The sequence below is a fragment of the Heterodontus francisci genome, chromosome 17 (genome assembly GCF_036365525.1).
Source record: "Heterodontus francisci isolate sHetFra1 chromosome 17, sHetFra1.hap1, whole genome shotgun sequence".
NCBI lineage: Eukaryota > Metazoa > Chordata > Chondrichthyes > Heterodontiformes > Heterodontidae > Heterodontus > Heterodontus francisci.
This window is the reverse complement of record NC_090387.1, coordinates 73,238,805-73,265,556: the sequence shown is the minus strand read 5'-3', so window position 1 is coordinate 73,265,556 and position 26,752 is coordinate 73,238,805. Positions and strand designations below refer to the sequence as shown.

At 41.6% G+C, this 26,752-nt stretch overlaps 1 long non-coding RNA gene across 1 annotated transcript; it reads right to left on the bottom strand.

Annotated features, from left to right (window-relative positions):
* Positions 1-3,571: 3,571 nt before the first annotated feature.
* Positions 3,572-25,560, bottom strand: LOC137379057 (uncharacterized). The gene is made up of 3 exons (XR_010976730.1): positions 25,523-25,560; positions 17,724-17,858; positions 3,572-14,336 (listed from the first exon to the last, which is right to left on the bottom strand). It is a non-coding gene; the product is annotated as an uncharacterized lncRNA (long non-coding RNA).
* Between the last annotated feature and the right edge of the window lie 1,192 nt (positions 25,561-26,752).

The window sequence follows — 26,752 nt, the reverse complement described above, 5'->3', positions numbered from 1 at the left end:
GGAATTATGTAAAGCTAACCTTTCAGCTTCCCTGGTCTAGAAAACTTTATATGTTGTATAAAAGTTGCTCTGACTGTCCCAGCTGAACCTCCTGTCCATGTTACAGCCCATTTACAATTTTCAGCCTGCCTGCAAGTGCCCTGCATGCCCACGGTACAGCTCTTTTTACAATTGCCACTGTTCCAGCTTCAACCCCACACAACTGCAAAATTTCACAGTTAAAGATAATCTACGCAGCTGCACTACAATCCCAGTTACAATCCCCATATTAATTGGATGACTGTCCCAATTACAGCTTCCTTGAAATTGCACTGCCTGCAGCTTCAGCCCTGTTGCAATTACAGATCCCCATTGTAGTTGCAGTTCCAATCTGTATTACAGCTCCACTTCTACACAGAGGAAAACTGCAGCCAAAAACTCTAATCGTTGCCTTTTTGAATGACTTCAGAGTGGATAGTCCTGACCCTATGGGATGTTCAGCCACTTCACACAGTTGCACAGAGGAACCGTTACATTAAAAAAAAAGAAACTCAATATAGTTACAGTAACTTTCACTCTGCTAAATAAATAGTTACACAGCAAGCAATCCCTACCATGCTGAATAAACAGGTAACTTACAGTTATAGCAGAACAGGCTTGACGGGTTAAATTGTCTAAATCTGTTCCTAAAAGCAAAATACTACTGATTCTGTAAATCTGAAATAAAAACAGAAAATGATGTAAATACCCTGCAGCATCTGTGGAGAGAAAAACAGTTAAAATTTCAGGTCAATAACCTTTCATCAAAACTGGAAAAAGTTAGAGATATAACAGGTTTTAAGAAGTACAGAGGCAGGGAAAGGGGGAGGTGGAGAAAGAACAAAGGGGAAGGTCTATGAGAGGGTGAAAGTCAGGAGAGATTAAATAACTAAAGGGATGATGGTCCAAGGTAAAAGGGGATAGTAATGGGACATGAAACAAAGGATGGGTTGAGAGGAAGTGAAAATGAGAATTACAGAATCATCGCCAATAGCTGTCATCCAAAAACAAAAAAAAATACAAAAAATGGTAGCAGAGGTCATGTCTGAAATTGTTGTACACAATGTCAAGTCTTGAAGACTGTAAAGTGCACTTTTTCTTTTGGTTGGCAGCTGTTGGCAATGATTCTGTTATTCCCAGTTATACCTCCTCTAAAGCCAACTTTTGTTTCTTTGTTCTATTACCAACCCCTTTTGTCTTGCACCATCATCCCTTTTAACATTTAATCTATCCTGCCTTCCATCCTGTCACAGACCTTTCCTTTAGTTCCTCCGCTCTCCCCGCCGACCCCGTTTTCTGCTTTTTGCTTAAAACCTGTTATATCTCTAACTTTTTCCAGCTCTGATGAAAGGCCATCAACCTGAAATGTTAACTTTGCTTCTCTCTCCACAGATGCTGCCACACCAGCTGAGTATTTCCAGCATTTTCTGCTTTTATTATAGTTAAAGTGAATGCTTTATCAGAGCTTTAATAGAAAGAAAACAGTTTTCCTTCTTGTAACGTTTGCTTATTGCATGGTGCTTGTGTGTGCTATTTGTTCCTATAACATCAGAGAGTTATTGCTATTGAAACACAGAAGTGCTAGTAAGGGAAACAACCTTTACCTCTATTAACATGACAGCTGGTATGGCGAAAGAGAGTGCTTGGCAATGGCTGAAAATCCATTTGCTGCATTTAATATGTGTACATAGAAGAACGTTTACAAGTAAGATGGTGTTGTCCTTTAAATTCATTGCCTTTAAACCAGATAAAAAACAATTTGGGGGTGACCTATGAACATTTCCTTCCTGTGCCTCTTCAGGCAGGGATTAGAAACCGAAGGGTGCAATTTACTATTACGATGCACTGTTCTTGTCAATTACACTTCACAGAAGGTATGTTCATAGAATATGATGCACTGCTGCCATTCTATAGATCTCTCTGTAGCATGAACAGCTAATTTGAAGATCTTGTGAGAATATTCATTTTCCAGTCAAAATATCATGCACAATTTCAGAACACGGTTGTGAGGAACATTCAATGCTGGTCTTTGATAGATATAAGGCTAGTTCTTCATTCATGATGTTTCAACAGCCATCTCATTGGAATTCCCAGCTGCAAAAAACCTTCTGGAATACGGGATGTGGTGCACTGAACTTTGGTTGGTCCTTGTGATATTGATTGAAGAGTAGTCCTAGATGGCAAAACTCATGATGATAAAGCTCACGGTCAGCCTAAAATGCATCCATCACATTTTTGAGCATTAGATATGAGAGATGTTAATCTATATTTGAACTGTGATTTAATATCTCCACTCTGTTATAAAACTGCTCACAAGAACATCTTTCTTACCTTGAGAGAGGATCATAATAGAGTTGGGATTTATACAACTGGTGGGGGGGGGGGGGGGGTGGGGAGAGGTGGGGAAGACTTTTTCAAAACAACTGCTAGGAAAATGCTAAGATGTTACACTGCTTACAGTGCAAGTGTCACTGCAGCACGATGCTATGAGCCAACTTTTAGTCAAGGACTACAATCCTACTCAATGCTTCGCTCAGTGGCAACTATTAGGATTGTTACAGCACACTCTGATACCCCACACTCTTCAATGCCACTGTAACAGTTGCCAAATGGAAGTCAGGCATTTCCTACAGGAATATAAAAATAAAACCTACAACACCAATAGATCTATTTCAATAGGGTCTTTCACTTGCCGTGTGGAAGCTGGGATAACCTTGCCACTCTTACGGTCTGCACTCAGGTGGAGAACCTACTCTCCCAATACAATGACGTAGCTGATTTGTTTTATCTGAAGTACTCTTGACGTGGATTGTGCAGTGCCATGGATATTACAAAGTATTTCCAGCACAGGAGCAGGCCATTTGGCCCAAAGGATTCATGCCGTTGTTTATGCTCCACAAGAGCTTCCTCTCATCCTTCTTCATCTCACCCCATCAATGTATTCTTATACTCCTTTCTCCCTCATGTGTTTATCTAGATTCCCCTTGAATGCATCTGCACTATTCGCCTCAACTATACCTTGTGGTATTGAGTTCCATATTCTAATCACTTCCTGGGTAAAGAAGTCTCTCCTAAATTCCCTATCTAATTTACGAGTAACTATCTTGTATTTATGGCTTCTTGGTCTGGTCTCATCCATAATGGGAAACATCCTTTCCATGTCTATCCTATCATAACCTTAACAACCCCTATCAGGTCACCCCTCAATCTTCTCTTTTCTAGAGATGAGCTCCAGCATGTTCAATCTTTCCTGATAGGTATAACCTTTCTGTTCTTGTATGATTCTAGTAAATCTTTTTTGCACCTTCTTCGGTGCCTCTAGGTCCCTTTTATAATATGGAGACCAGAACTGTTCATAGTACTCCAAGTGTGGTCTAGTCAACATTCTACATTATAGAATCATAGAAGTTTACAGCACAGCACATCGTGTCTGCGCCAGCCGACAAGGAGCATTAAACTACTAAAGAGGAAATTTAAGCATATTATTTTCAGAACAGATTATAATTTAATGTTATGCATACTCATTTACTGTGCTGTAATGGAATCACTTGTAGATTAACTATTGTGCATTACAGGGCATTTACTGACATGACGGATACAGAGGATATTGATTTATTCTTAAATGTTATTTTACAATCTATTATCTCATTACATAATTTTACTATTTTTAAAAAACATGCATATAGATTTCATGAGTAAATTAATTTTTCAGATTGAGAGGACTGGCTGGACACCATCTCCTCCTGAGTCTATATTTGTAAAAGAAAGGGGATTGAAAGTTATTGGGATATTAATACATTTGCTTGCTTCACTATCTGATAGGGTGGTAGAAGCAAATTCAATAACAACTTTCAAAAAAGAAATGGCTATATACATGAAACTGAAAAATTTGCAGGGATATGGGGAAAGAGCAGGAGAATGGGACTAATTGGATGGCTCTTTCAAAGAGCCAGCATGGGTACAATGGGCCAAATGCATTTTCTCTTTTTTTTTTACATCTCTCTCAGGAGATTACATGGCTACTTGTAGTAGGAAGGATCCAGTCATGCTGCTCCAGCCATCATGAGCGTGGGACAGCCTTGATGGACCAGCTGTTCTTTTCCTGTGCATCAATTTTATAGCTTTGCACTTATGATTCTATGTTATATGGATATTGAGAGGTCTGACTGCTCCATGGAGTTAGGAAGAGAGTATAAATATCCTGAGTCTATGATTGAAATTGACATGCACAGACTAATGTTATGACCGAGGAAGGAGGAGTGCACTGTTAATTCAGTCCCATTTCTCCACAGGAGAATATCAATAAATTTTCCCACTTACTGAAATAGTCAATTAGATACTCTATTTGGCCCCAGAATAAAGCACACCAACCAGGTTTCTTTAATAAACAACACAATTGTCCATCTATTATAAACAAAGTCTTAACCAATAATGAAGTAAATATATACACAAATTGAAATACTAAAGCCCCTTATTTTTATCCTAGCCCTCAAACACACACTCACATACACAACTGGTTAGCTGGGGAAAAAAGGGATTTTTGTTTACAGTTGTTACAAAGAAATAGAAGGAATTAAAAAAATAACTTAGACTGCAGAGAAGATATGGAAGGAAGTTGTTTTGGTGAGGTGTCCCAAAGTCGAATAGGTGGCTGCCACTAGGAAGCTTTCTAGGCGAGGTTGATGAACAGTCCGTTTGTGTAGGCGTTCAAAGAAATTTAACTACAGAAGGCTTCACATAGGTCTTCCATCAGGTGTGCAGCAACAAAGGTTTCAGTTCTCACACATTCAGTGAAAAGTTCTTTCAAAGATGCAAGGTTTCTGCAAACATTCAGAATTTCTTCAAAATGCAGGAGGGAACAGTACAACTTCATACAGGATTTACTTATTAAGAGCAGGGATTCTTCAAAGAGAGGTAACAGTTGTCCGGATTTTCTTCTGATCTCCTGGCAGGTCAATAAGCAAATTCCATGTGCCTCTTTTAGTCCAAAACCAGCTGGCTTTTAACAGTTCAAAATGAAACCAACTTTTCCAGGCAAGTCCTAAGATAATCATAAATCCTGTCATGTCAATAAGCAAAAATAGCTCTCAAGTCAAACCCCCTGCTATGTTTACTTGAAATCATGTGCCTTCCAGTAAAAACTTGTTTACTTGTCAACCTTTTGTTGACCTTCTTTTAAAAAAACACCCACAAAGTTCAGCAATCTCCACATGAGTCAATGCCCATAAAATCATTTTCATTTTTTAAAATGTAGATTCTCAAGTTTTAACAAAAAATTGAAACCCATGTATCACTTCCGGCCTTGGAGAAATGAAACACCATTTGAGAATGCATTCCATTACACTATATAAAAAAAAGTTGAAAACATTTTAAACACATTCCCACACTCATGCCCCCAGTCACTCTTTACTTGTAGTTAATACAATTTTGCTTTGTACCATCTTTACTTATATAACTCAACAAAGTTAGATTCGCGACAAAGCATCTCCAGTAACATTATTTTTTCCTGAAACATGGACAATCTTTAAGTGATAGGGCTGCAACAGTAAACTCCATAGGAATATTGTGGCATTCTGAGTTTAAAATTTTTCCACTTAGGTTAGTGGGTTATGATCAGTATATACCAGTGTTTCTCTGTAGTTGTGGTGGACATAGACTTCAAAATGTTTAAGAGCCAATAATAGATCTAACGTTTTCTTTTTCCATGGTGGAATATCTTTTTTGGCATCGATTTAGATTTTTTAAAAAGAGTATCCCACTTTCTATGCCCGATTCATCATCTTGTAAGAGGACTGCAGCAACCCTCAGGTCACTAGCATCAATCGCTACCTTGAAGGGCTTAGTGAAATTTGGAGCAGCCAACATTGGCTCATTAGTCAAAATAACCTTCAGTTTTTCAAAAGATGCTTGGCACTCCCCTGACCACACAACCTTGGTTTTCTTTTTCTGTAGCAAATCAGTTAGTGGAGCAGCTACAGTGCTGAAATCTGGTACAAACTTCCTGTAAAAACCACACATCCCCAAAAACTTCATGATTTCATGCTTAGTCCTAGGGATAGGGAACTCCACCAAGGTTTGTACTTTCGCTGTTCTTAGCAACACTTGTCCTTTCCCTACTATATGCCAGAGATAGGTCACTCGCGCTTTTGCAAATTCGCTTTTGGCCAGGTTTACCACTAAATAAGCTGCTTGTAATTTTTTTAAAACAGGGTTTCTAGCTGTTTCAAGTGGTCCTCCCAAGTGTTACTGTATACCAGCACATCATCAAGATCAACTACACAATTAGGAACACTGGCTACCACTTGATTCATTAGTCTCTGAAAGATTGCTGGGGCATTTTTTAGCCTGAATGGCATCACTCGGCACTGATAAAGACCATCCAGTGTGACAAAAGCTGATATTTCTTTAGCTCGGGGTGTTAAAGGAACTTCCCAGTATCCCTTTAACAAATCTAACTTCGTAAGAAGCATGGCACTGCCAACTCTGTCAATACAGTGTTCCAAGTGAGGAATTGGGTAGGAGCCTGCCTTTGTTACTGCACTAATTTTTCTGTAGTCTATGCAGAGTCTGGTGGACCTGTCAGGTTTAGGCACTAATACTATTGGTGAGCTCCAGCTGCTTTGACTGGTTTCAATTACATGATTTTCCAGCATGTATTGGATTTCTACTTTTACTTGGGCCTGTTTGTCTGGACTTAAGCAGTAAGAATGCTGTTTTATAGGAATGGATTCCCCTACATCCACATCATGTGTGGCTAAGGTTGTACATCCTGGCTTACCCTTACAGACTCTTTTAAATGCTGCAAGTAGCCTTGTTAGGTCTTCTCATTGTTCTGGATCTAAGTATGAAAGCATAGTGTCCAATCTTTCTCGCAATTCGGTTTGAACTAACCGGATAGTAGGAGGTTCAATTTGAGAATTGTCTAGGCCTCCTTCTGCCTCATCCTCACTATCTCTTTCATTCCTCACTGTCCCTACTACCTGACTTGTGCTCGCTTATCCTTCTCCTGACGATAATATTGTTTTAACATATTGATATGACACAGTCAACTCTTTTTTTGGCAATCTGGGGTGTCAATCAAATGATTTACCTTGCCAATTCTTTTGACCATTTTATATGGACCATTGAATCGTGCTTTTAATGGTTCACCCTGTAAAGGTAATAATACTAACACTTCATCCCCTGGTTGAAATGTTCGGGTCTTTGGATGCTTGTCTGCCCATTTTTTCATAGTGGTTTGGGATGCTTTAAGGTGTTCCTGAGCCACATTGCAAGCTCTCATGAGTCATTCCAGGAACAAGATACATAATCTAGTGCAGAAGATTCATCTCTCTGTTCTAAAAACCTTTCTTTAATTAGTTTTAGGGGACCTGTTATCTCATGTCCGTAAACTAATTCAAAAGGACTAAAACCTGTAGACTCATTAGGTGAATCTCTCGTGGCAAATAAAAGAAAGTCTAGCCCTTTATCCCAATCATGGGAATATTCATGACAGTATGCCCTGATTATTGTTTTGAGGGTCTGATGGTACCTTTCTAAAGCTCTCTGTGTCTGTGGGTGGTATGCTGAAGACTTTAACTGTGTTATACCCAAATTACCCATAACTTCTTGAAATATCTTAGACATAAAATTGGAACCTTGATCTGACTGAATTTCAACTGGTAATCCATATCTAGTAAATAATTGGGTTAACTTCTCCACCACTACCTTAGCAGAAATTGTCCTCAAGGGAATGGCCTCTGGGAATTGAGTAGCCAAATCCATGATAGTGAATATATATTGGTGTCCCGCTTTTGTTTCGGTAAGGGTACTACACAGTCTACCAACACCCTACTAAATGGATCCCCAATAACGGGCATGGGAATTAGAGGTGCTGGTTTTATGGCAGGCTGCAGTTTTCCCACAATCTGACACATATGACATGTTTTACAAAACTGCACCACATCCGTAGAAAGTCCTGGCCATTAGTAATGTTGACTTATATGTGATTTGGTCTTCTGGATCCCCATATGTCTTGCTATAGGAATTTCCTGCGCTAACTCCCTGTTGAACAACCGTCCATTCTTCATCTGCAGGTCTGTGAGGCAGTCTCCACTTTCTTATCAGAACCCCATCTTTAACATAATAGTCTTCTGGAACTCCTTTTGCCTCAGCTTCTGTCGTGCCACTTTATTTAACTCTGGATCAGCTTGCTGAGCTGTGGTCACAGAAGATTTATGAAACATTTCATTTGGATTATCTAAATCCCCCAAAAAAGTTTCTAATATTTGGCTATCTGTCTGTGGTGCCAATTGCATCATCTCCAACAATGGAACTTGCTTAGCCGTTGCTCGGGTTACTACACATGAATGAAAAATTCCTGGAAACTTGTCCTGTAACTGTTCTGTCTCTTTAACTTCACTTGATTTCTTGGTGACTACAGGAGAAACTAATACTTTTGCTCTGGCCAAATCATTCCCCAGGAGTAGGTCAATTCCATCTACTGGCAAACTATGGACAACTCTTACAGTTACCATTCCAGTCATTAGGTCACACTCTAGGTGCACCTGATACAAAGGTAAATACTCCCCACCAATACCATTCACTAAAACTTTAGTATTCAGTGCACTCTCTGGTGGAAATGCTATACCTTTCCCCAGCAAAAGAGTTTGGTTTGTTCCTGTATTCCTAAATATAACTAACTATAGGTTTGCCTGCCTCACTTGGAGTTACTTTTCCTTTTGACAAGAATGCCCTATAACTTTCGGGTATCTTACTCTCAACCCCTGCACTCACTTTGTTTTTTGAATTTGGCTTTACAGGTGCAGTTAGAGCTACAACCTGATCTGCTGTTCTCTCAGTCAGAGCACCTTTGTCTGCATTATCTTTGTGTATCCCAACAGGTCCCATGGGTTTACCTTGCAACTTCCTGGGTTCTGAACGAAGATGTCCCACCTTGTGACATTGATAATACTAAGGTTTGCAGATCTCACTTCCACCCTCAGCTCCATTTTACTGGCCTGAGGAGGGGATCCTGGGGCGGTCCCAGCTGTCCCTTCTTGTCCCCAGTTACATGCATTCCTTTCACTCTCCCACCTCCTATCCTTCTCGTTTTAGGGGCTGACGGACTAAGGGTTTGGGCTTATACACAAGCTCAAAATCATCAGTAATTTCTGCTGCTTGTCTGGCCCTTGAAACCTTCTGGTTCTCTACATGAGTTCTCACTACTGGAAGGAGTGATTTTTAAATTCTTCCAGGAGAATCAGTTCTCTAAGGTTCTCATACGTGGCTTCCATCTTTAGTGCCCATATCCAACAATCAAAATTAATTTGCTTTCCCTCTCATATTCTATATAAGTCTCCCCAGACAATCTCCGGAGGTTCCGAAACTTCTGTCGGTAAGCTTCGGGGACTAACTCATATGCAGCGAGAATAGCCTTTTTGCCATCTCATAACCTGCAGAAGCCTCCTCAGAAAGCATGGCATAAACCTCATCGGCTCTGCCTATCAATCTGCTTTGCATAAGCAATGTCCAGCTTTCCTTTGGTCATTTCATTTGTTTGGCTGCCTTTTCAAAAGAAATGAAAAATACCTCTACGCCCCTTTCCTCAAACTTAGGAAGCGCTTGCACAAATTTAAATAGCTCCCCACTGGATCCTCGACTGGAGATGGATCTTTCCCCACCAGAACTTTCACTGGAGTCAAGGCCACCCCTTTGTCTTAGTTCCATCGTTTTAAATTTGAATTCCCTTGCTTCTCTTTCACTTTCTCTTTGAAATTCAAGCTTAAGTCTTTTCAATTCTATTTCTTTCTCCTAGTCAAGTTCAAGCTGCCTCATCTGTAATCGAATTTTAGCTAAGTCAACTGCACTACCCTCTGATTTGCCGCCGCCTTCTTCCAATTTCAAATGTTGGACAATTACTTCAATTATCTCTGCTTTTTTGCTCCTGATTTCAATTCTATCCCCAATTGTGCTGTCAAATCCTTTAGTTTACTAATCTCCAGATGATTCAATGTCCATGAAATCCTTTTCAGTTTTTAAAATATAGATTCTCAAGTTTTAACAAAAAATGGAAACCAATGTAACACTATGGAGGTGGCACAAGTGGGCAGCATGGCCTTTTACCATTCCATTTTATGTTCTTAAGATGAACACCTACATTTTTGTGCCATCAGTTTTATTCACTCTGCAGTTTCCAATTTGTCCATGCACTTCAGGTCATCGCGACTATCTTCTCTATTGCCACCTGATTTAAGTAGTTGAGGTGCCTTCTGCAGTCCTTGGCATTACTGACACTCCATGTGATGTGTGGGCAATTTCCCCCTCTGTTTCATGAACAACCAATCACATGCAGTCTATAATTGGTTTTCTCTTGATAAATTTATTGACTAGAATTTAATGTCAATCTTCCCTCGATCAAGGTTTCCCTCATGAAGTTAATGCCCAATTCATCAAAGTGAGCCAGTGGTTATTCTCTTGTTTAGCCAAACTCTGGTTTCAACTAACATTCAATTAAGTGTCTTGAGTTGTCTCTGGCAGTAGCACACGTTTTGCAAACGCTTGAAATCATCTGTTAGTTCTTGAAGGGAAAGTAGGCAGCATTACCCCAATTTGTAAAAGTGTTTCACTTGTTTTCAGTGGAGCTAGTTGAAAAGAACTGGCGATGTGACCACTTACTTAATATTTGCAAAATGCATTTATCTACCCCCTGCTCACCTTTGTATCATAACATCTGGTGATATCTTTTTCCATATAACATGTCTGCCTTTTTTATAAAGATTATTTTCTCTTTCAGGTTTCTCTCTTCTTCTACCAAAGGTATTGACTCAGGCTGAGATATGGTTCCATGGCCACCAGTTGCTCTCTCGTACCTCAGCCAAGGGGACATTCTTCACATGTCAGACTCGGGAAACTGCAGGCTTTTTCCACTGTGGAGAATATCACAGCCAATCCCAAATCTATCGTCACTTGACCACCCCACATGTCAAAGCCTCAGAGGTCACTGGATGGCATTCAGATGTGAAAATCTTGGTCAATTGTAGCTCCCTCTAACCCAGAAGCATACGCTCCAATAAGGGCAACAAACGAAAGACAGACTGAGGATTAAACCTGGCACCTTCTTGGTATGTACAGTTCATCTTTAAATAACCTGGTGCACTTGGTGCACTTAAGCCACAAATAAGGTGCTCATATACCACCCTTGTTACTCACATTTCGGTTAATTCATCCCTTGTCAAAAAAACTCTTTCATTACTTGATGGGATAACATGGGTTTAAAACTCCTCATACTTGAAGACTGGTGCATCTTTTCATAATACACAAGCATGTTGACTTATGAAGTTAAAATGTAAATGTTGCTTCATCAGAAACAGGGTCGTTTCCATAAATAGCTTGCTGATATTTTTGCTCCGTGTTACAAATGGATTGAGGTAGAAGCACATTTTCATCCTTCAGCAGTGCAGGTTAAATTTAGCCACTAGATGGATAATGTTACTATATTTATTTTGGCTTTAAAAAAAACTGCAATTACCTCAAATACATTAGGAACTGTGCCACTAAACCTCTCCAATTACCAGCAGCCACAAGCAGCTGCATGAGGAAGAGTGTAATGGAAACCACATGTAGGTACAAGTTACTGACCACTAGTTCAAGAGTTGAGTAACTTCTCATTACCACCTCAACCCCACCCTCTTGTTGCTATTTTACCACATATGGAAACCTCTTGCCCTGGAGTTCTACTTATTCAATGCCTGTGCTCCAAAAGAAAAGACTTGATCCAGACATCAATGGTGCTTAGTTAGTGACACTACTATGCTACGTTTAAGTGGCAATGTTCATTTAGAAGCCCTTCCAAGCTTCTAAAAGCTACTGCTTTTTGTATCTGCAATTAAAAAGGCTATTGGAATGTTCTCCCTTATCTCAAGGGGATGAAGCGATGCTTCAGTTGTACAGAGCCTAGGTCAGACCCCATCTACAGCATTGCATTCAGTTTTGGCACCATACCTCAGGAAAGAGATATTGGCCTTGGAGCACAGATTCACCAGAATGATACAGTAATTAAGGGGTTAAATTATGAGGACAGATTGCATAGACTTAGTCTGTTTTCCCTGGGGTTTAGAAGGTTGTGCGTGATCTAATCAAGATCTTTAAAACAATGAAAGGATTTGATAGGGCTTTCCTCTGGTTTTCCACCATTACCTCAGATGGGGTAATCCAATAGAAGGAAGCATAATCTGAACTGAATTCCAGAAGTGAGGCGAGAGTTACTGTCCTTGACATCAAGACAGCATTTGACTGAGTGTGGCACCAAGGAGCCCTAGTAAAATTGAAGATAACGGGATTGGGGGAAAACTCTCCAATGGCTGGAGTCATACCTAGAAGATGGCTGTGGTTGGTGGAGGCCAATCATTTTAGCCCCAGGACATCGCTGTAGGAGGTCCTCAGGGCAGTTTCCTAGGCCTAAACGCCTTCAGCTGGTTCATCAATGATTTTCCCTTCATCATAACATCAGGAGTGGGGATGTTCTCTGATATTGCAGTGTTCAGTTCCATTCGCTATTCCTCAAATAATGAAGCAGTCCATGCCTGTATGTGGCAAGACCTGGACTGAGCAATAAATGGCAAGTAATATTGGCACCAGACAAATGCTAGGCACTGACTATCTTCAAGAAGAGAGTCTAAACCACCCCACCTTGTCACTCAATGGCATTACCACTGTCACATTCCTCTCCCATAAACATCCTGGGGAGGTCCCTATTGACCAGAAACTTAACTGGCTCACCCATATAAATATTGTGGTTACAACAGCAGGTCAGAGATTATGTATTCTGTGGTGAGTGGCTCACTTCAAGGCTTTCCACCACCTACAAGACACAACTCAGGAGTGTACTGCAATATTCTCCAATTACCTTGATGAGTTCAGCTTCAACAACAAGAAGCTCAACACCATTCAAGATAAAGCAGCCCACTTGATTGGCACCCTGTGCACCACCTTAAACATTCACTCCTTCCACCAATGGCGCACCATTGCTGTAGTGTGTGTCATCTACAAGATGCACTCCAGAAACTCGCCAAGGCTTCTTCAACGGCACCTCCCAAACCCGTGACTTGCATAACCGAGAAGGGCAAGGGCACCAGCTGAGTAGAAACACCACAGCCCCAAGTTCCCATCAAAGTCACACACTATCCCGACTTGAAAATATATCACTGATATATCATCATTGCTGTGTCAAAATCCTGAAACTCCCTACCCAACAGCACTTTGGGTGTACCTTCACCACACAGACTGTAGTGATTCAAGAAGGCAGCTCACCAACACCTTTGCAAGATCAATGAGGGATGGTAATAAATGTTGGCCTTTGCCAGCGATGCCCATACTCTGTGAATGAATAAAATTTAAAATTAGAGCTCAGACATTTAGGAGTGAAATTTGAAGGTTCTTTTTCCACACAAAAGGTCATGGAAATCTGAAACTTTCCCCCCGCCAAAAGGCAGTGGATGTGGGAAACAACTGGAATCTTCAAAGCTGCAGTTGATGGATTTTTATTAGGTAAACATATCAAGGGATGTGGAACAAGGGCAGATAAATGGATTTGAAGGACAGATCATGATCTAGTTGAACGGCTGAACAGACTCGAGGGCTGAATGATCTACTGTTCTTGTGTTCATTTCCATAGTTGGCAAAAACTATTTTGAAATCAAAGAACAGAACAAAGAACAGTACAGCACAGGAACAGGCCATTCGGCCCTCCAAGCCTGCGCCGATCTTGATGCCTGCCTGAACTAAAACTTTCTGCACCTCCGGGGTCCGTATCCCTCTATTCCCATCCTATTCATGTATTTGTCAAGATGCCTCTTAAACATCGCTATTGTTCCTGCTTCCACCACCTCCCCCGGCAGCAAGTTCCAGGCACTCACCACCCTGTGTAAAGAACTTGCCTCGCACATCCCCTCTAAACTTTGCCCCTCGCACCTTAAACCTATGTGCCCTAGTAACTGACTCTTCCACCCTGGGAAAAAGCTTCTGACTATCCATTCTGTCCATGCCACTCATAACTTTGTAAACCTCTATCATGTCGCCCCTCCACCTCCGTCGTTCCAGTGAAAACAATCCGAGTTTATCCAAACTCTCCTCATAGCTAATGCCCTAATCCTGGAGCATATGGAAAAATGACAGGGATTATTTGTTCAAAACAGAATGACATCAGGTACCCAGATGTCAGCCTCAATAACTTGCACATGTTGTGACAGCAGCTCTTTTTCTAACAGTTTTCTCCATTCCTCCACTGAAGCTGCTCCATCTTGTTGTGATAAAAGCAAAATACTGCGGATGCTGGAAATCTGAAATAAAAACAAGAAATGCTGGAATCACTCAGCAGGTCTGGCAGCATCTGTGGAAAGAGAAGCAGAGTTAACGTTTCGGGTCAGTGACCCTTCTTCGGAACTGAGCAGAGTTAACGTTTCGGGTCAGTGACCCATCTTGTTGTGATACAGTTCTATAGATGCTAGCCAACATCCAGTACTTCCTCATGTCCAAGCCTAAATATAGTATGTGTTGACTTGTTATTCAACTGGGAAAGAAGAGTGTTTCCTGACACATAGCCAGGACCAATCCTATCCTCGCCTGATGGACATGGACACACTTGCATTTCGGAGTAAGAGTCACCTGAAATGCCCACCAGCAGGAGCTCAAACAAATTTTCCTCTTTCCTATCCTGAAGCTGCTTGTAGCAGCTCATTTAGCTGACACCAACCAAAAAAGGACAGACCATTAATCAAAGCTAGCTCCTATTGGTCCATGCAGTCTACTTTTTAAAAAAAATCAATAAATGAAGTTATTCAGAAGCATAAAACATGCATATAAATATTCTCAGGGCAGATACAGTAAAGTATGCAGTATCATTTATAGGCGAGATGTCCAAACTACAGTTCAAAGGGCACATATGGTTGGTAAACAAGTCCATGAAATACCAATGGCTTAATTATGTTTTGTACAAGGATGCCAGTTGTGACTCAAGTTAAGTAAATTCAAAACAGCCAAACCTGTGCTGTAATAAATTTAAGCATGGAAAACTGGATTGCAAGAATTATTGCCGCACAAACAGAAACTGAATCACTTGGGCTTTAAAATGCAAGAAGTATAATCAGGCAGCATCGAGGAGACTGAATGGTTATTCAGCTAGCTGATACTGAGGAAAGTGAGAGCAATCAATCAATCATGGGAGAGCAGAGCAGACAGTCAGGGTTAGGGAGAAGGGTGATAGGGGGGGCAACCAACCATGGGTGAGCAGGAACAGCTAACTAACATCTTTGAAAGGGGAAGCAGAAATCATCAGCCAGCAAGCATGCTATCTAAAATTTGGTGATGGCTTCACATTCACACAATTTGGGTATTAATGTACCAGATGATATTTTTAATTACATAAAGTTAATTTTTAATTTAAGCCTGCAACTGAACTAGGTAGGAGTAATTTTGTGTGTTTAATTATGCAAAATTAATTGATTAATTTCAGCTGAGATGGGTTAGTGGGTAGCAATGACTACACAATAGCCACAATGCCATAAAACTGATGAGTTTAATTTTAGCACCTTTAGGTGAGTGACAAAATCAATGCTGTTTTCAAATTGAATAGTATGTATTTATGTGTGCTCAAAGGATTCCAAGCTTTACAACTCAATGACCCAGCCCACAAAGAACATAAACATAACAGCATAAGAAATAGGAGCTGGAATAGGCCATTTGGCCCTTCAAGCCTGCTCTGCCACTCAACAAGATCATGGCTGATCTTCGGCCTCAACTCCATCTTCCCATACTATCTGCATATCCCTTAATTCCCTTCTTCTTCTTTGGCCTCCTTGTCTCGAGAAACAATGGGTAAGCACCTAGAGGTGGTCAGTGGTTTGTGGAGCAGCGCCTGGAGTGGCTATAAAGGCCAATTCTAGAGTGACAGACTCTTCCACAGGCGCTGCAGATAAAATTGGTTGTCGGGGCTGTTATACAGTTGGCTCTCTCCTTCCACTTCTGTCTTTTTTCCCGCCAACTGCTAAGTCTCTTCGACTCGCCACACTTTAGCCCCGCCTTTATGGCTGTCCGCCAACTCTGGCGATCGCTGGCAACTGACTCCCATGACTTGTGGTCAATGTCACAGGCCTTCATGTCGCGTTTGCAAACGTCTTTAAAGCGGAGACATGGACGGCCGGTGGGTCTGATACCAGTGACGGGCTTGCTGTACAATGCGTCCTTGGGGATCCTGCCATCTTCCATGCGGCTCACATGGCCAAGCCATCTCAAGTGCCTTTGGCTCAGTAGGGTGTATATGCAAGGGATGTTGGCCACCTCGAGGACTTCTGCATTGGTGATACGTTCCTACCACCTGATGCCAAGGATTCTTTGGAGGCAGCGAAGATGGAATGAGTTGAGACGTCCCTCTTGGCTGACATACGTTGTCCAGGCCTCGCTGCCATACAGCAAGGTACTGAGGACACAGGCTTGAAACACTCGGACTTTTGTGTTCCGTGTCAATGCACCATTTTCCCACACTCTCTTGGCCAGTCTGGACATAGCAGCGGATGCCTTTCCCATGCGCTTGTTGATTTCTGCATCGAGAGACAGGTTACTGGTGATAGTGGAGCCTAGGTAGGTGAACCCTTGAACCATTTCCAGAGCGTGGTCGCCAATATTGATGGGTGGAGCATTTCTTACGTCCTGTCCCATGGTGTTCGTTTTCTTGAGGCTGATGGTTAGGCCAAATTCATTGCAGGCAGCCGCAATCCTGTCGATGAGTCTCTGCAGACACTCTTCTGTGTGGGATGTTAATGCAGCATCGTCAGCAAAGAGGAGTTCCCTGATGAGGACTTTCCATACTTTGGTCTTCGCTCTACGATGGGCAAGGTTGAACAACCTGCCATCTGATCTTGTGTGGAGGAAAATTCCTTCTTCTGAAGACTTGAACGCATATGAGAGCAGCAGTGAGAAGAAGATCCCAAACAGTTTAGGTGCGAGAACACAGCCCTGTTTCACGCCACGCAGGATAGGAAAGGGGTCTGATGAGGCACCGCTATGCTGAAATGTGCCTTTCATATCGTCATGGAATGAGATGATGATACTTAGTAGCTTTGGTGGACATCCGATATTTGCTAATTCCCTTAATACCCAAAAATCTATCTGTCTTGAATATACTCAACAACTGAGCATCTGCAGCACTCTGGAGTGGAGAATTCCAAAGATTCACAACCCTTTGAGTGAAGAAATTTCTCATTCCAGACCCAAATGGCCAACCCCTTATTCTGAGACTTTAACCTCATATTCTAGATTCCCCAGACAGAGGAAACATGTTGTCAGCATCTAGACTGTCAAGCCCCTGAAGAATTTTATAAGTTTCAATTAGATCACCTCTCATTCTTCTAAACTCCAGAGAATATAAGCCTAGTCTACTCAATCTCTCCTCATAGGACAATCCCCTCACCCCAGGAATCACTTGAGTAAACCTTCATCACAGTCCCTCTAAGGCAAGTATGTCTTTTCTTAGGTTAGGAGGCCAAAACTGCACACAGTATTCCAGATGTGGCTTGAACAATGCCCTGTATAATTGTAGCAAGAGCTTTTTTACTTTTATACGCCAATCCCTTTGTAACAAAAGCTAACATATCATTTGTCTTCCTAATTGCTTGCTGAACCTGCATGTTAACTTTCTGTGATTCATGTACAAGGACTTAGCACAGACTAACCTTCCTTGACGTCCAGTTTTCCTCTTTTTTTCCATATTCTACATAATGAAGGCATTTGACTTATAGGCGAACAAGGAAAAGTATTGCATGCAATTGAGGGAGACAAAAACAGTCCTAAGAGTAGCCAGGGGATCTCTGGAAAAGAAGATGAGAAGATGGTGTGAAACTGTGGCTGTAATAGCAAAATATTTCTCAGGTATGCCAAAAGTCAGAAGACCATTAAGAACCTTATAGAGCCACTAAATGATATGGCAGTGCAGATTCAAACTGATTCTCAGGTTATGGTAGAGCTGCTAAATTAACTATTTTGCATCAGTCTATACTCCTGTAGATGATGCTTATGTTCCAGGAGGAGGGTGCCCTGTATTGAATAGCATTATTAATATTAATATAGATAATAATGTCATCTTGGATAGATTAGGAAATCTCAGAATGAATAGGACTCCAGATCTGGATAATATCCATCCAAGTGTGATTAAAGAGAGCCCCTTACTCATATCTTCAATACTTCAATGGAGTTGGGAATAGTTCCCTTAGACTGCAAAATAGCTCGTGTAGTTCTTGTTTTTAAAAAAAAGAGACAAATCTTAGCCAGGGAACTACAAACCTCTCAGTCCTACATCATTACTGGGAAGATGCTAGATGTGATCTTTAGAGTTGCACTTTATGATCACTGGGAAAGGGAAGAAGCCATTAGAAATTCACAATACAGCTTCCAAAATAAGTTATACTGCACAAATTTCATAGAGTTTTTGAGAAAACCACTAGTGAATGAGAGAAATCCAGTAGATATTGTCTACCTGGACTTTCAGACAGCCTTTGATAGGGTACCTCACACTAGATTACTTTACAAGATAAAATCTTATGATATCAGTGGAAATTTGAAACACTGAATTAGGAATTGGCTCCAATTCCACAACCAAAAAGTTGTAGTTAACGGGCATGATTCAGCTTAGAGACATATTACTAGTGGTGTCCCCCAGGGATTGCTCTTAGGCCCGCTACTCTTCATGGTATTTATTAATCTTGGACAGCAGTGTTGGGAGTATGGCAACTAAGTTTGCAGATGACACCAAAATCTGTGCAAGGGTTAAAGCAGCAGAGGGTGCAATCAAATGCAAAAAAGGTTTAGATATGTTAGGAGAGTGGGCCACATACTGCCAAATGATATGTAATTTAGATAAATATAGTGTCCTGTATGTTGGTAAGGCCAAAACATAATGGGCTGGATTTTGTAGTCCTGCCGCTGGGAAAGGCAGTGGGCGTGGAAAGTGGCGGCTGTCCCTCAAAGAACCACACCACCCCAATTCGGCGCGCGCGGCCACTTTACATATTCACACTGGCCACCGCCGCCACCCCCAATCATGTGGCGGGGGCGGCATTGTTGACGCTGTTCATGGCATCACCGATGAGGAAGCTGGTGCTGGCACCATTTTTAAAAGGCTGTCGGCCCTGCCGACAATTCAACAAAGTGCAGAGTTGCTCACTTCCCCCACTTCACTATACACTAAGTGCAGAGTTTTCGCCCCTTCCCCCCCACCCATCAGAGTGCAGAATTCACACCTTCCCCCCACCACCCGAGTGCAGAGTTCACACCTTTCCCCCCACCCATCAGAGTGCAGAATTCACACCTTCCCCGCCCCCACCACCCATCAGAGTGCAGAGTTCACCCCTTCCCCCCCCACCCATCAGAGTGCAGAATTCACATCTTCCCCCCCACCCATCAGAGTGCAGAATTCACACCTTCCCCCCCCCCCACCCATCAGAGTGCAGAGTTCACACCTTCCCCCTCATCCATTAGAGTGCAGAGTTGAGCCCTTCCCCACCTTAGTGGTGCCAGCTTTCCCTGGATGGGAAAGTGAAGGCACGTGCGTGCTGCTCGTCATGCTGAGGATCGGGAACTGAAGGCAAAATCGCAGTGGTTTATATTTTAATTCATGCAAATGTGTTATTTAAATATGCTAAGTCGGGCCCTGTCACTGAGCGGTGGAGGGGCCGCCACAGAGCTTCCCCACCCACTGCAAAGACTGGGCCCGACAATCCCGGCGTTGGGTTCTGTGGCGGCCACTGCCGCTCCAATTTTGCAGCCCCCCTGCCAAGGAACCAGACATCAGGCTGGGAACAAAATCCAGCCCAATATGTGTATTATTTGGAAGGAACAATACTGAAAGACATCAACAGACACAAGATCTCAGTTTTATTGTGCACAAAGCACAGAAGGTTCATCACCAAAGTAGGGAAACCATAGTTAAAGGCAACAGAGTATTGGGCTGTATTAATAAAATGCTTCAATATAAATCAAAGGACACCATTACATCACTGGTCAGACCGCATCTAGAGTACTGAGCCCAGTTTTAGTCCACCCTTGTGGTGGGTAATATAGTGGCCTTGGAAAAAATCCCAAGGAGATCTACAGGAATAATTCATTGCTTAAAGAACCTGAGCTATTCATAAAGGTTCAAGGGTCTAGTTCTATTTACTTTAGAGCAGTGTAGACTCAGAGGTGAACTGATAGAGGTCTATAAAATAATTAAATGGCTAGATAGCGTTCCTATTGATAGATTATTAATAATCTATTATTGATAGATTATAGCAGAGTTTAAACTATGTAAATATAGGAATATGCTGGATGTTAGGCAGAGACTAGTAAGAAAATATTTGGCAACTCCTATATTATAGTTACAATCATATCAAATGTAGCATATCATGCGATAAAACACCACCAAAAACTTTTGTTTATAAAACACTTTTAACATGGAACAAATGTCCCAAAGTGTTTCAAAAATGTAGAACATGGAAAAAACTGACACAGAGCCAGACACAGAAGGAGATATTAGGAGCAGTGAGTAAAAACTTGACAAAAGAGGTTTTAAGGATGGTTTTTAAGAAAAGGAGGTGGAGGGGTTCAGGGCGAAACTTCCAGACGTTAGAGTTAGATGGCTGAATGCATGGTTGCCAATGGATGGGCCGATGGGAGTGGAGGGATGCACAAGTGGCCCCAGTTGTAAGAACGTTGAATTGTCAGAAGGTTGTAGGTAGGGCTGGAGGAGGTTAACAAGATAGGGTGAAGTAGTCCTATGAAGGACTTGAACACAAGAATGAGCACCTTCCACTGGAAACATTGGAGGCCTGGGAGTCATTGAACACAGAAGTGATTAGTGAGCCCACCACAAGCACTCTAGCATTTTATTTTACATCTTCACATCCTGAGTGTTCATGTACACATATAATTATTACATGTAATGATTAGCTTACTTCTCTTTACAATGATTAAAGCAGTTTTCATAGGTCTTTTTTTGGAATATAGTGTGGGTTAGGATACAGGCAGCAGATTTTTGTATGAGCTGAGGTTTAGGGAGGATGGGAAGCCAGCCAGGAGAGCACTGGAATAGTTGAGTCTGCAAATGACAAAGCCACATGGATGAGAGTTTTGGTAACACATGTGCTTAGGCAGGGGCGGAGACAAGCGATGTTATGGATGTGGAAGTTGGCAGTCATTGTGACGAAGAGGATACAAGATTGGAAACTCAGATTTGAATCAAATAGAATGCCAAGGGTATAAAAAGCCTACTCTAAGATGAGACAGTAACCAGAGAGGGGGATGGAATCAGTGGCAGTTAGAGTTTGTGATGGATGGCAAAGATAATAGCTTCAATTTTCCCAGTATTTATTATGGCTTATCCAGGACTGGATGGCAGAAAAGTAGTCTGACAGAAGACACTGACAGTAGAAAGGCCACGTGAGATGCAAGGTTGACGAGGTGGCTGTGACTATGGGTGAATTTATATGGAGGGAAAGGTTTGAGAGGACAGGAACACATTCAAATTAGGGAAGAAAGGCAAAGGTATATGGCCGTATGAAATTTATTTCAGGGAGTGCTTGAATTTTCTGAATATTGAGGCAATTTAAATTTCTGCAAAATCATAAGTAGTTGACACACTACTCAGCCCCAGCTCCAAAAGGTTGGACAACACTGCATGAGACAGTGTCTCCAGCCACTAGGATATTGAGAGAGCAATGAAAACTGCTTTAAATATTGTAAAGAGAAGTAGGCTAACCTACATTACATTACATGTAACTGAACACTCAGGATGTGAAGATGTAAACTAAAATACTAGAGTGCTTTCCATCAATCTGTAAAAGTCTGTTTGTTCTTTTAGTCAGGGATCCCTAAATGCATACTTTGCTGCTAATTTGCATTGAACTATCCAAGTCATATTCCACATCAAGTCCCATTCAGCTTCTCAAGTACATATTTTACCCCAATGCTCAAATATTAAATACACTGAGCACAGTAGGAATCTGCTGCATATAACAGGTCAGGGTAGATGACATAGCTGCATGTAAAATAGCCTTTTATCAAATATAAACTTTGCAATCCCACAAGAACAGTTCATTGTAATATGTAAGAGAATGACACTGAATAAATAAATTAAAAATAAACCAATGCTAAATAAGCACTCTTATTCCTGTCTCCAACACTACCGTAGACTCTGGCATCATGCTGCTGATAATTATCATTAGTGTTGTTCTATGATAGTACTCTGTAGTATTACTAATTATGGCTAGAGAGTAATCTTATCATGCAGCTACTACACCAAGGATGCCTTCTTCAGTGTCACTATTCCATATTGAATAGCAGGTCACAATTAAGGAGTTAAGGTTTACTCTATTGTTAAGGAAAAGCAAAAAGGAGTTGTTGATATACCCAATTTTATGTAAAAAGTGATTGACTATTGTAATGAACATCAATAAACATCCAACCTGGTGCCTAGTAAATGGTATCGTACCCATTTGTTAGCGGTAGACTGCAAAAATATTGCAAGTGTGCAAGTATTTGGCATGGTCATTGTGAACAGACTCTGCCATTACTGCAGGTTTACCAAGAAATAATCTGTGGTCCTATGTCCAGCACATACTTTATTCCAGTGTCACCTTTTGAAAGGCTGGAAGAGATAAGAGAAGGGAAAGAGAATGGAGAGTGCGTGATGTATCTGGACGAGTTCCGTGGCAGTTTCAAAGAATTTGTTTTAGAGCTACATAATTTTGTTAGGCCCTCATTTTGCAGTGTATCCTGATAGTTTCTTGTCAACTTGCGCAGCTTCCACTGTACTTGTATTTTGTGGCTTCACGCACTGTATCATGTCAACATATTATTTTTATGCACGTAAAACCTCAAAGCTCTTGGTAATTAGGGCAGCTCCCAAACTATAGTTTAGACAATGGTGCTTAGAAAAGTTGGAAGACAGGAGATTTAAATTAATTCTCAGATCATACAGCAATCAGGGACAACAACAAAAATATGAAGTAAGGGAGAAGTGTAAGGAACCTGAATCACATTTAATATGAGACTATCAGAATCAAATTTAAGAAGAAATTAAGAACATTAGTAGAATGATGGAATGAGAATGTGAATGACCAAACCTGAATATCATTAGCTGACTATGGATGTGGTTCAAACATTTAATAGAAATCTCCTATCAAAAGGAAGAGTGAAGGGTTTGGTGCTACTGGAAACAATTTACTAAGAACTTTATATGATGTAAAATAGCTGTAGTTCCTTACATACTGGCTCCATCCCTCTGTCTGGGAGAAGTCCGAGACTAAACCAGTCTCTTCGCAACTTTGGCATCATATTTGACCCCGAGATGAGCTTCCGACCATATATTTACTCCATCACTAAGACCGCCTATTTCCACCTCTGTAACATCGCCTAACTTCACCCCAACTCAACCCATCTTCTGCTGAAACCCTCAATCATGCCTTTGTTACCTCTGGACTTGACTATTCCATTGCACTCCTGGCTGGTCTCCCACATTCTACCCTCCATAAACTTGAGGTCATCCAAAACTCTGCTGCCCGTGTCTTAACTCTCACCAAGTCTCGTTCCCTTATCACCCCTGTTCTCCCTGACCTACATTGGCTACTGGTCAAGCACTGTCTTCATTTCAAAATTTTCCTCCTCGTTTTCAAATCCCTCCATATCTCTGTAATCTCCTCCAGCCCCACAAACATCCAAGATATCTGTGTTCATCTAATTCTGGCAGCTTGAGCATCCCCGATTTTAATTGCTCCACCATTGGCATCTCCTCCTTCAGTTGCCTAGACCCTAAAGCTCTGGAATTTCCTCTGCATCTCTCTACCTCGCTTTGCCCCTTCAAGGCACTCATTAAAGCCTTCTTTTCTGACCAAGCTTTAGGTCATCTGAACTAATATCTCCTTATGTGGCTCGGCGTCATATTTTGCTTTGTAATGCTCATGTGAAGCACCCTGGGACGTTTATTGCGTTCAAGGCACTATATAAATAAAAGTTGTTGTTGCTATAGTAAAACGGAAAAATAAATTGTTGTAAATCTGGCATTAAAAACAGGAGCAGGAATATTAATTCAAATTTCACAAAGACGACAGGCATGTGTCAATAGGTAAGGAGAATGAAAAATGAACAAAAAAAGGCAGGTGAGTATAACTGTGTTTAATTGGCTTACTGAAGTGGCCCACATATCCAATGAATCGGAAAAATTATTTGGGAAGCATACATGTGCCAAGGGCAGGTTCTTTGAAGCAATCAATTTTTTATTTGCAGTAAAACCCTATCCCACACCAAGTTTATACTACCCTTCTGTCAAAAGGACAGAAGAAACCGGACCCCTGATTCCAGCAACAAAAACCCCTACGCAGACAGCTGGACAGTTTTGCAAACAGGAGAGTTGTAAGGAAGAAATAAGAGCGGTTCAGCAACAGAAAGGCAGTGTCCAAGCACTGTGACTTGTGTTTAAGGAGCCAACAAGGGACAGCTGGAGGCAAAAGGAGACTGGGTGACTAAAATGTCAAGAAAGTGGAGGTGCAGAACCAGGTGAAAAGCATCCTTGGAGAGAAGACAGGATCCAGGTGATAGAGAGGAGCATTGGTAGATTGAAATAGGATAGAGGACAGCCCAGAATCAAAGGAAAATGTTAAGTGACCAGAACTAATCTGCCAAGAATATGGCAGAAATAATCGAGGAGATTTGTGGGCTCATGCGGTAAAACTGAAGTAGAAAATCTCAGCCATTAATTTGAAGAGTTATGAATTGTAGATAAAAATAATTGATTTGTAAAACTCATCCAACAAACAATGCAATCAGCACATTAGTTAATAAATCATTGGGTATTTTAATAATTTATTATGTTCACTCAGCAATTTGTTCAATTATTAAACAAGTCACCTCTTTAATGATTTATAAAAGTTTGTATGCACAAGTCTCGCCTTCTCCTTTCTCTTCTATTTTTGATGATATTCGTATCATCTGGTCTTATTTTAAACTTGAATTTGTAAAGCCAGCTAAAAACACTGGAACTTCCTTTAAAGATATAGCTATTCATATATGACACCCGTCTTGGACAAATTAAGCCCAGGGTTTACTTCTAACCGTATCATCACTGACTCTGCAGCTGGTTTTGTTGGTATAACACACCATCATGACTTGGAACTATATCACCGTTCCTTCGCTGTCGCTGGGTCAAAATCCTGGAACTCCCTTCCTAACAGCACTGTTGGTGTACCTACACCCAAGGACTGCAGCAGTTCAAGGCGGCGCCTCTCCACCACCTTCTCAATGGCAATTGATTTACCTACCAGGAGGGGAGCGGAGCGGAGAGCAGCAGACCTGAGGAGAGAATGCCGAGAGAGAGGAGCTGATAAATAGAGCCCGAGGATCGCAGCCTAGACACTTACCTTCCAGGGGAGGAGTGGACCTGAAGGGAGAATGCTGAGAGAGGAGTGGATAAATAGAGCCCGAGGATCACGGCCTAGCCACTTACCTTCCGGGAGCGGAGAGCAGTCCAGGCGCACTGGAGTTTTGAAAAAAGAAAAAAAAAAGTCAATAGTGACATCACAGGAAAGCTGCAAGGCGATTGGTTGGGTAAGTAACAGCAGTTAGTGCCTGTAAATAGCTTAAAAAAATAAGGGGAAAGTTCTTTTTTGAAAAAAAAGGTCAAAACCTACCAGACAAGTGATAAGGTTAGTACTAGTACAGTGTGTTTTTAAAAAAAATTAGTGTCATTTATTAAGGACTTTAGATTGTAGTGGGTCGTGTTCGTAGTAGAACAAGGCCCCTAGCGTAATTAATATTTTTTAATTAAAGGGAGTAACTAAGTAACCTAAAGGTAAGTCATGGCAGGAGAGCTCGCACCTGTGATATGCTCCTCCTGTGCTTTGTGAGAAAGTGTATCCATCTGCAGCTACTGGCTACCCGCATTACTGAGCTGGAGCTGCGGGTGGATTTACTGTGGATAGAAAGCATGGGAGTCAGTGGAAAATGTGTCGATAAATCAATGTTTTTAAAAGCAGGAACTCCCCCCAAAACAATGTTGGCATAATTCCACACAATGATTTATAGAAAAAAGGATTTGGCAGATGATGAACTGGCAGCCTGGTGAAGTGCAAGGTCTGCAGATTCCTATATACTCAAGGTGGTGCTCAGAGACCGACTGTGGCAATAATATATTTCACAGGTTGTGTCAGTCTCTAGGTGTCAGTTCTGGAACCAGCACAGGTCAGCATAGTTTCTAATGTAACATAACTGAGAATTGTCCTGAAACTATTTTTGTTTTCCTCTTCATTCCACTCCCGGCAACCACAAAGCCTGGGACAAAGCGAGGTGATGCCGCTGCTTTGATCCCATGTTTCTGCCAATGCCATGCTGAGCTCAGCATAAGGACACATTTAATAGCAGCTTAGGGACAGGACAATTCATCATCACTAGCATAACAAACAAAATCGAACACTGCTGAGGCCCTGCCCGCTGCTGCTCATTCCCCATATCATCCTGCTCACTGCTCCTCAGTCTCTACCCACTCCTGCATGCTGCTCCGCAGTCCCCACCCCATCCTGCCCCTGCTTCTCAGTCCCACAGTATCCTGCCCGCTGCTCATCAGTCCTCCGATCCTGCCCACTGCTCCACCCCTCCTGCTTGAACTTGTTCAGCCCCTTCCTCCTGCTGCTGCTCATTCCATCATGTTCAGCCTACCCTCCTGCGAACTCCTCCTCAG